The sequence below is a fragment of the Leopardus geoffroyi genome, chromosome D2 (genome assembly GCF_018350155.1).
Source record: "Leopardus geoffroyi isolate Oge1 chromosome D2, O.geoffroyi_Oge1_pat1.0, whole genome shotgun sequence".
NCBI lineage: Eukaryota > Metazoa > Chordata > Mammalia > Carnivora > Felidae > Leopardus > Leopardus geoffroyi.
The window spans coordinates 39,214,256-39,223,183 of record NC_059334.1 but is presented as its reverse complement, the minus strand read 5'-3'; the positions used below and the strand labels follow the sequence as shown (position 1 = coordinate 39,223,183).

The following is an 8,928-nucleotide window of genomic DNA, read 5'->3' as shown; positions in this document are numbered from 1 at the left end:
AACCATCGAGCTTGCGAGACCTAGGGTCCCCTGCACAGTCAACAACCGAGCATCCTGAAAATCACACAGTCGGCACCTGAGGCCAGGCCGAAGCCCATGCCTGCAGCTCAGGCTGCCTGTTCTCGCCAAGAAGGCTGAGCTGGGAGGGCCGGGCATGAAGGCCCTTGTCGGGACGGGAGGGAGATCCCTCGTAAGCGTGGCTGTGCGCAGGCCCACAGTGGCCAGGAGAGCCCAGTCCGCCAGGCGGCCGCACGGAGCTCCCAGTCTGGGGCAGGAGGCCAGGCACAATGACATACAGAAGCAACTGGGGACAGCCACCTGGGTGTGAGAAGGGAGGGGACAGAAGCTGCCGGAGGCCACAGGAGGGTGTGGTCAGGGTGGGCCTGGGGCTGGAGGCTAAGCATTTCTCTCCACTGGGGTGCCGGTGACCCCAAGACCTGGTAGGGGGTATCTCAGGCCCCGTCGTGGAGCAGTGGGGGCCACAATTAAACTTAAGTGCTCATCCATTCCCCCCCCCCCCCCGCCCCCGACAAGCACCAGCATTTTCCATCCCTTTTATGGATTTCTGAGGAATGATAAAATGCAGCTGTTTGGGCTCCTGAGCCAATGAAATAATGAAAGGTGGCCTGAGTCCCCTCCAGGGAAATCAGCTGCTTATTTATTCCTTTTGACTCAAAGACTTGCATCCACGTTTCATAAGGAACCTGCCTCTCCATCGCCCCGGCCCTCACCTCAAACCACTTGCCAGTGACTTCTTTGTAGATCTCTAAGCACCTTCTGGCGACGTGATCTCGGTTGATATTTTGCTCCACTTTCCTCCTCTGAAAAAAATACGGGTTCCCTAACCCCTGTGCTGTGCAGGGCCCTTGGCACAGTTAGATGAGACCTCGTAGCCCCTGGCCCAGAAGAATGCCTGGAATACAGTCGGTGCTCAACGATGCCACTTGCCTGCCCGTTTGCTGCCTTGTAGATCTCCTGGAGGGTGCGGGATTCACATAAAGCAAGCTGCCTGCTGCTGTTCTCGTTCTAGCTACGTCCTTAACCACGAAAACAGCCTCGGCCTTCGTAGGCACGGATTGCCCAGATCCACGCGGTGGAGAGCCTCGCCGTAGCCTTGAGACAGGAAGGGCCGGCCTTTGCAATTCCAGCACACGGCGGACGCCCAGAGAGCCGGAAGGCCTCCCCAGGCCCACTCTGCAAGAGCAGATGTAGCGCAAGGACCAGGAAATAGGACTTTGCCGCCACCCCACTCACGTCCCGGGGAGAGCCTGGCTTCGGAATGCTTGGTCAGTTTCTTGCTCGGTTTCTGCCTCCTGAGCTGGCTGGACGTCTTCGTTTCACCAGGGTCTACCCTTCAGTGTCGGAAAGTGACGAAGCCTTGAGCCCTCAGGAAGGCAGGAGGCGCCTTTCCTTCTTCCTCCGTATTTCCTGACAGCCTGGCCGCCCACCCTGGGCCCCCTCGTAAGCCAGCGTGCAGGGGGCGTGATGGGCTTTCTGTGTCCGCAGGTGTTTCGGCTTACCCAGAGACCATGTGGGGGGCCCGCTGCCAGGTGTGCTAGGGGACCTCTAACCCAGACAATCCTGGGGGCTCTGTTATTTGTCATCATCAACCGCTCAGGTCGACGGGCTATTGTTGAGTTTCTAGAACTACAGCTGCCATGAAGTGAGCCGGATTACGTTCCTTCACCCGATATGCCCAAGTCCTGACACACCCAGTACCCGGGAAGGTGAACCGTTTCTTCATTTGGCAATCAGGCCTTTGCTGATGTAATTAAGGATCGGGACGAGAGAGCGTTCTGGATTGCGGGTGGGCCTCACAAGGAGACGGAGATCTGAGACACAGATACACACAGGGGAAAGCCGTGTGAAGGCAGAAGGGAGGACTGGAGGGATGTGTCTACGGGCCAGGGAACGCCAAGGATTGCCAGCAGCCGCCAGAGGCCGGAAGAGGCCAGGAGGGATCCTCCCTGGGGCCTCGAGAGGGAGCAAGGCGCCACCGACACCCTGACGTCAGACCTCTGGCCTTCGGGACTATTCTAAGCCACCCAACTTGTGGCATGTGTTACAACAGCCCTAGAAAACGAGTACCCCACATAAAGAATGAAACGTTTAGAATGGACTGTCCGTGTGTTTGAGATGTTTCCAGGACGGGTGACGAGGCCTCCAGCGGTCGGAGGCCCCTAAGGGGCTGTATGATGGCGGCTCTGGGGCCGAGAGGCCAGCAGGCAGCCATGGGCGACACTGCGGGGGGTGGCCTGTGCTTGGCTTCAAAGGCTGCTGAGCATCGGCGGGGTCCGGGGCACCTGGGCCGGTGTCGGGGTCTTCGCGTGCTGTGCCTGTGTGGGGTGTGCGACGCATCAGAGCAGACGGCAGAGAGAGAAGCTGGCAGGGAATCATGGGAAATCGAGTCCCCCCGCTTCCTTACTGACCTTAAGGGGCTTGGGGGCCCTCTGCTCATCCAGGGCAGGTATTGTGGAGATCCCTGTGTTCCAGGCAGTGGTGGGAAATATAGCCAAACCATGCCCTGTCTCTTGCCATCTACAAGGAGACAGGAGTCCAGGAGGTGGACAACCCCAGCCTGAGGGGTGAGGGTCACAGAAGCTCATAGGAAAAAATACAAGGGGGTCGGAGCAAGGAGCCTTCTCCCTGCCTGGGGAGTCCAGGGAGGCTTCCGGGCAGAAGGGGTGAGTGAGTGGCTCCAAGAGGTTCCTAAGGAGGAGTCCTTTGAGTAGGGAAGGCACGACACACTCCCAAAAGTGTGATGTGGCCACATCAGACTGGAGGGTGGGGGACCAGGACAGAGCACCGAGCGGGAGGAGGCGAGGGCATGGTGGGGAGCAGGGGAGAGGGGACTCGGCTGGAGGACGAAACAATGCTTTGTGACCAAATGGGAGGAAGGGAGAGGGCAGGGGGGTGGGGTGTGACTCAGGCTACTGAGCCAGAGGACTCATGGGCAGCGTGAGGGAACTGCTTCTCTGTGGCAGGGCTGAAGGCAGGGTATGGCCTGCAAGGGCCCTTCCCTGACCGGGCAGGGGAACAGATACACCCCGCCCCCCGCCCCCCGCAACACACACATGAACTCGTCTCCCGACTCTGTCTCTCCTACCCCTTACTCTTTCTTGTCTGTAGGCTGTTCCCTACTAATAGGGAGGGCACGACCCAGCCCTAGCCCTAGGGTGGAGAAGGAGGGACAGGAGCCGAAGCCCGAGTCCCAGCGAGAGCCACACCTCTGCAAAGGCAAAGGGCAGAGATGGATGGTTGTACAAACAAGCGACAAGGACACACAGACAGCAGGGACTCACCCACTGACGTACCACGAATGGGAGAGACACAGAGACTCCAGTCACACCATGATGTAGACCCAGAAAGATACTCAGGTACCCACACCCCCCCCCTCCCACACACACACACAAAGGCACACAGATGCCTAGCCAGATCGACACAGGCAGAGCCACGGAGACAAAGAGGCTTTGAGCGAGGCCAGCCCGCCTCCAGAACCCAGACATCCCAGCTTTGCAGTCCCCCTAGGAACCCTCTGAACCGCCAGGAGAAATTCCTGGGATATTAGCTAAATTTCAGACACAAACATTCCGGTCTCCCTCTCCAGATGTAATGCTCCTGAAAGCCTGCACAGCCCTCCCTCGGCTCGCCCCCACGGCCCCCGCTCCCTGACTCGGAGGAATGCTGCCTGTCGGCTCAAGGAAGGGGGTAGTCCGGGAGAGGTGGAAGGTCCACACCAGGCAGGGAGCACAAGGCCACACTGGTGGGGCTGTCTGTATACTGCGGTGGGGGGGAGGGGGGGATCGTGACAGATGAGGTGGTCAGGCAGAGCCTAGGGGGCTCCCTTGCGGCAGGGTGGGGCTCCGCCCAAAGCTGGGGCTGACCAGGCCCCAGAGAGGTATGGAGAAGTCTCTAGACTGAAGTCAGAACTCTGACTTAGAGCTCAGCTCCACACCAGAAGGCTTGGCTCATCATGGGGGCGCCTTGCAAAGGTCTGGGTCTTGCTCATCTCCCCACAGACGCACTGGCCACTTCTCCGCTCCAGGAACATGCCAGGTCCTTCCCGCCTCAGGGCCTTTGCACGCACTGGTCCCTTCACCTGGAGCTCTTCCTGTGACTCAGCCTCCATCTCGGCATAAATGCCACTTCCTCAGAGAGGTGTCCCCCTTACCGACGTAAGCCTCTTCTTATTTCCTTTTCAGACACCTGGTTCTTCTCCTTCATGGCCCTGATCTCAGTTTGTAGCTGTTGCTTTACCTGCATGGCTTCTATTCAAGCCCTCCCCTGGGCTAGATCGGAAGCCTCTCGAGGATGGACCTCATGTCTGTTAGGGCTTAATACAGAGCACGTGCTCAGCAAATACAGGTCCTGTCTCCCGGGCCAACCACGCCATTTGAAAAGCCTTCAGCCTCAGTCTCCGTATCTACAAAATGGGTTGAAGCTGCCTTTCTCTCACAAGATTCCTGTGGGAAGAAAACGAGATGATGAATGCAAAAGCGTTTTGGCAAACGCCCCCTCGCCTCGAGTAAGGGCTGCATGGCCTTCCTTCTTACACCCCCCCCCCCACCCCCGCAACCCAGATCTAGACACAGGCTCTGTAAACATGTATCCAGAAGTGCTTGCCTGCCTACGAAGTATGCTTTCAGAGGTGCCGTGAAGCATCCTAACTCTTTGCTGATGCCTGGGATCCACGGTTCTGATCACAGATCCGTGTCAACTCAGAACCCGTGAGAATCACCCATCACTCGCCATCAAAGTAGAGAGGTGGCCAGGCAGCCCTTTCCCGGAGACACAAACAGCCTGGAAATCTGGGTGCTCTGCATCCAAATCAGCCTCACCACCGTGCGCCCCAGCAACTGGGACACCAGGGGCACAGCAGGGCACCAGCTCTGCGGGACATCCCAGGACAAGCCCGATTTCCCACTCTCTACCTACCAAGCCACTCCATCTGGTTCTTCCGTCCTGGTTTCCTGCAAGGATGGCAGCCAACAGCTTTGCCTCCTGCGAGGTGGCTGACCGTGGACAAGTCGTATGACATCTCTGAGCTCCAGCTGTCCCGTGTCCCCACCCCCCCCAACCCCAACCGGCTTAGGGTTTCGCCGTGAAAAAAAAGTGGCTCAGCATATGCACAGGTCCCCGACAGTGCTCCTGGCACATAGTAGTCACTCAGGAACTTGCAACTGCAAGTTGCAAATGATGATGATGATGTTGGTGTTGGCGGTGAAGTCAGAGTCCCCAGATGAGGATGGCACGTGACTGTGTTGCCCTCAGCGGAAGCTGCTGGGTCTGAGATATGGGTCTGCCTGCCTCCCACCCAGACAATGCCTGCTTTGCAAGAGGCAGCTCGTTATGCCGGAGATATATGTCCTGTCGTAAAGTGTTTAATATTTTAGCTCCTAATTGCGTTACCAGAGACAGACAGCCGTTTATCCTCATCACTCTCCCATCGCGATCTTCGGCAGGACCCGCTGGGCCTCTCCAGGTGTTTCCTTGCCCCCTCTTCTGAGAATCTGGGGCGGCTCTATGGGCACCCGCAGGCTATTCAGTGTGGTCAGCGGTGAGTGGTGCCAGCAGGAGGGGCCTGGCTCGGCACCGTGGGGGGTTCAAGTTGACCCTCCCCTCCTCCTCTCCGCCTGCAGCCCTCTCGTTTGTGAAGCACCGTGCCAGCCGTCCTCACCTTCTCACAGCAGTCCTGCAAGACAAGAACTGTTATCGTTGATCCCAAGATACAGAGGAGGAAACCGAGGCCAGGAGAGGTCGTGAATTTCATTCATTCATTCATTCGTTCCCTCCGCCATCCTTTTTGGTAGGAGCAGCACAGGGGAGGTCCCAGGGACATTGGAATGAACAACACAGCCCCACTCCCAGGGACCCACAGCCTTTTGCCTCAATAATACAGGTACCCTTGGCAAGTCTCTGCACCCCCTCCCCCAGGTAGTGCTTACAGCCAACAAAGCTCTCGTTCTAAAACAGACCCGAACCCTAGGTCCAGAGCCCTTAGATGAAGTACTCTCAGTTTAAGGCCCCAGAAGCTTTCTGTTCAGACTCTTGTCTGACCCAGCCCCCACCCCTATCCCTCACCACGTGCGGCCCCGTGGAACCTCATGCTTACCACTTGCCCGAGACACATGTGACAGCCCCGCTCACTGTCCACCTGGTGGCCGTTCCTCCCCCTTCCAGCGGCCCGTCTTCCCTGCTCCTGGAGCCCTGATGCTGGCGGTGGTAGGCAGAGACACTGTAGCAAAGCCCCTCCACAGCCCCCGTGTAAACTGATCACGGGAATCCTAATCCCCTTCCCCAGACACTTCCCCGGCCTCCCTCACAACCGGGGTGACCAGTGCATGACAAAGTGAGTGAGAACAGGGGATTGTTCCGGACTGAATGTTTGCTCCCCCCTCATTCATATGTTGAATCCTCACCTCCAAGGTGATGGGGAGTTAGGAGGTAGGGCCTCTGGCGGATGATTAGGTCACGAGGGCTGGCCTGGGAATGGAATCAGGGCCCTTATACAAGAGACCCCAGAGAGCTCTCCCTCCCTCTGTCTGCCACGTGAGACTACGAGAAGCTGACAGCCTCCAGCTGCCTCCAGCCGGAACCCAATCTTGCTGGCACCCTGTCCTCAGACTTCCATCCCCCAGAGCTGTGAGAAATGGATGCCCACAGTCCTCGGCCACACGGTCACTGATACTTTGTGAGAGCAGCCCGGACAGACGAAGCTTGGAGTGCCTGCAGGGGAGCTTCGGGACAGAAAGTAAGTGGAAGGGGATTCTCTGGAGCCTGGCCGTCCCCTTCCTCCTGCCTCGAGCATCTTTGTGGGCAGGTGAGGTATCTGGCAGGGTAGCAGCCACGTTTGGATCATGTGAGAGAACACATGAAGGGCAAAAAGCCTGGACACGGAGAAAGGCTGGGAAATGTGGGTCAGGCCTGGGTCCCTGCCAAGGGCACGGCTGGGGCTCTGCATGACGACCCTGGGGCCGTGCTGCTGTGCTGTGCTCTTCTTGGGAAGAGACGACACCCCTGCCCACTGATACCACTACCCTCTGGGACTTGCTTGCTCCTACTGGAGGTGTTCTGACAGACCTCTTCCGAGCTGGCCTCTTCCAACCCCCTGCCTGGGTCGCCCATTCCCTTTGCTTTTGTTTTGACCACGGGTTCTTTCCTTTTTTTCTTTTCTCGCTTTGAATTTAGAGACAGAGTGGGTGAGAGTGGGTGAGAGGGGCAGAGAAAGAGAGAGAGGGAATCTCAAGCAGGTTCCATGCTCATTGCACAGCCTGGCACAGGGCTCGATTCCCACCACCCTGGGATCGTGACCTGAGTCAAGATCAAGAGTTGGACGCTCAACCAGCTGAGCCACCCCGGTGCCCCTTGCTTCTCATTTGTTAAGACCTGACTCAAGAACCTCTTTCTGAGTTTTCCTTACCTCCCCCCCCCCGCCGGCCCTGACCACAGGGCTGAGTGCCCACTCATCCGGGCACCCACCGCTCATGGCTCATACCCCTTTCACGCTGCCTTCACACACTGATTTAGGACCATTTCTTTTCCTCATCGGTCTGTGGACACCCTGGGAGGTCCCAGCCCAAGAAGGTATTCAGTCAAAGCTTAGGTGACGAGGACCTGCTACAGGGTCCTGTGTCACTGAATTCTCCCAGAGACCTTGGGGACCCACAGTGATGCTCACCTCCATTTGCAGGTGAGGAAACTGAGGGCAGAGAGGGGCAGAGATACCTCGGAGGGAGCTCTGGGCATGCTAGAGGGAAGCCGTTGTCCACAGCGTCTATGGGTCTCCCCCGCCGGCCGCCCTGCCTGGACCACGGCCCCCGTGAGCCATCTTCCTGCCGCGGCGGGCACCGCCTGCATCACAGGGCGGTGGGTGGCACAGCCAGGTGCCGGGCCCCGGGGCGGAGAACAGACCTCGCTTGTCCTGGCATAGCCGCCGGGGAAGGGTTCAGGGGCCATTCTCTGTAGGCAGCTGGGGCTGGGGCCCATCAAAAAATAAGACCCGAGCCGGGCCTGCCGGGGGATGAAGTCATGTGGAAAAACACTCAAGTCAGAACAAAACTGTCTTTCTGCAAATGACTTCATCACGTTGCCAGAAGGCTCGGATCACTCCACCTCTCACCTCTTCCAGCCCGCCCACGGGAGCGGGGAAGACCAGTTCCTCGGGTCCTGTTACATCACTTAGCGAAAGTAAATGCTGCCGAGACTCACCCAGGAGGTGCTGGGGAGCTGACGGGGCCGTCCTCCTCCACTGCCGGGGCTTCCTCTGACCCCGCAGGCTGGGAAGGCTTTGCGGGCAGGCCAGAGTCTCTCTGCCTCTGTGCTCCCCGCGCTCAGCTCAGAGCCCAGCAAACATAACACAATGTAACACCCACTTCCTGCATGCATGTGTCCCCCGCATTCTACAAATACTAACCCAACAGCTCTTCTCCCTCTGCAGGCATCGTGCCGCCACTGGGATTGTGCTTACAGAAAGAGGAAAGGAGGCGGGAAGGAAGGAAGGCGAGGAGGAGGGAAGGAGCGAGCTCCGCACAGGAGCGATAAAGCCCAATGGAGCAGGACAGTCCCTGAGAGAGGTGTAAAACGGGCTGGGTACTGTTTCTCATTCCAGCAACGCATTTCTGTTCAGCGGGGTTTTCTTGGGCACAGTCCCCATTCCTGGAAGCTTGGTGGCACCTGGGGATCTAGGCAAGCCATTCCGGCACCGGGGTGCTGGTAATCTCGCACAGGACGTGGACGATGTCAGCGACTCGAGTTCTGTGCCGTAACGGACAAGGGGATGTGGGGCACGCTGGAGAAAGTGTGGGGGAGGGGGGCTGGCCAAGGAGGAGCTCTTTGGAGGATGAACACATCAGGCTGTTGAGAAGGGGTGGAAGGACAGCCGATTCTCCATGTTGGAGCACAGGTGCACGAAGTACGTGACAATAGGTG

At 58.3% G+C, this 8,928-nt stretch overlaps 1 long non-coding RNA gene across 1 annotated transcript; it reads right to left on the bottom strand.

Moving 5' to 3' along the window:
- Nucleotides 1–636: 636 nt before the first annotated feature.
- Nucleotides 637–8,630, bottom strand: LOC123576663. The gene is made up of 3 exons (XR_006701530.1): nt 8,209–8,630; nt 5,410–5,692; nt 637–4,463 (listed from the first exon to the last, which is right to left on the bottom strand). It is a non-coding gene; the product is annotated as an uncharacterized LOC123576663 (long non-coding RNA).
- Between the last annotated feature and the right edge of the window lie 298 nt (nt 8,631–8,928).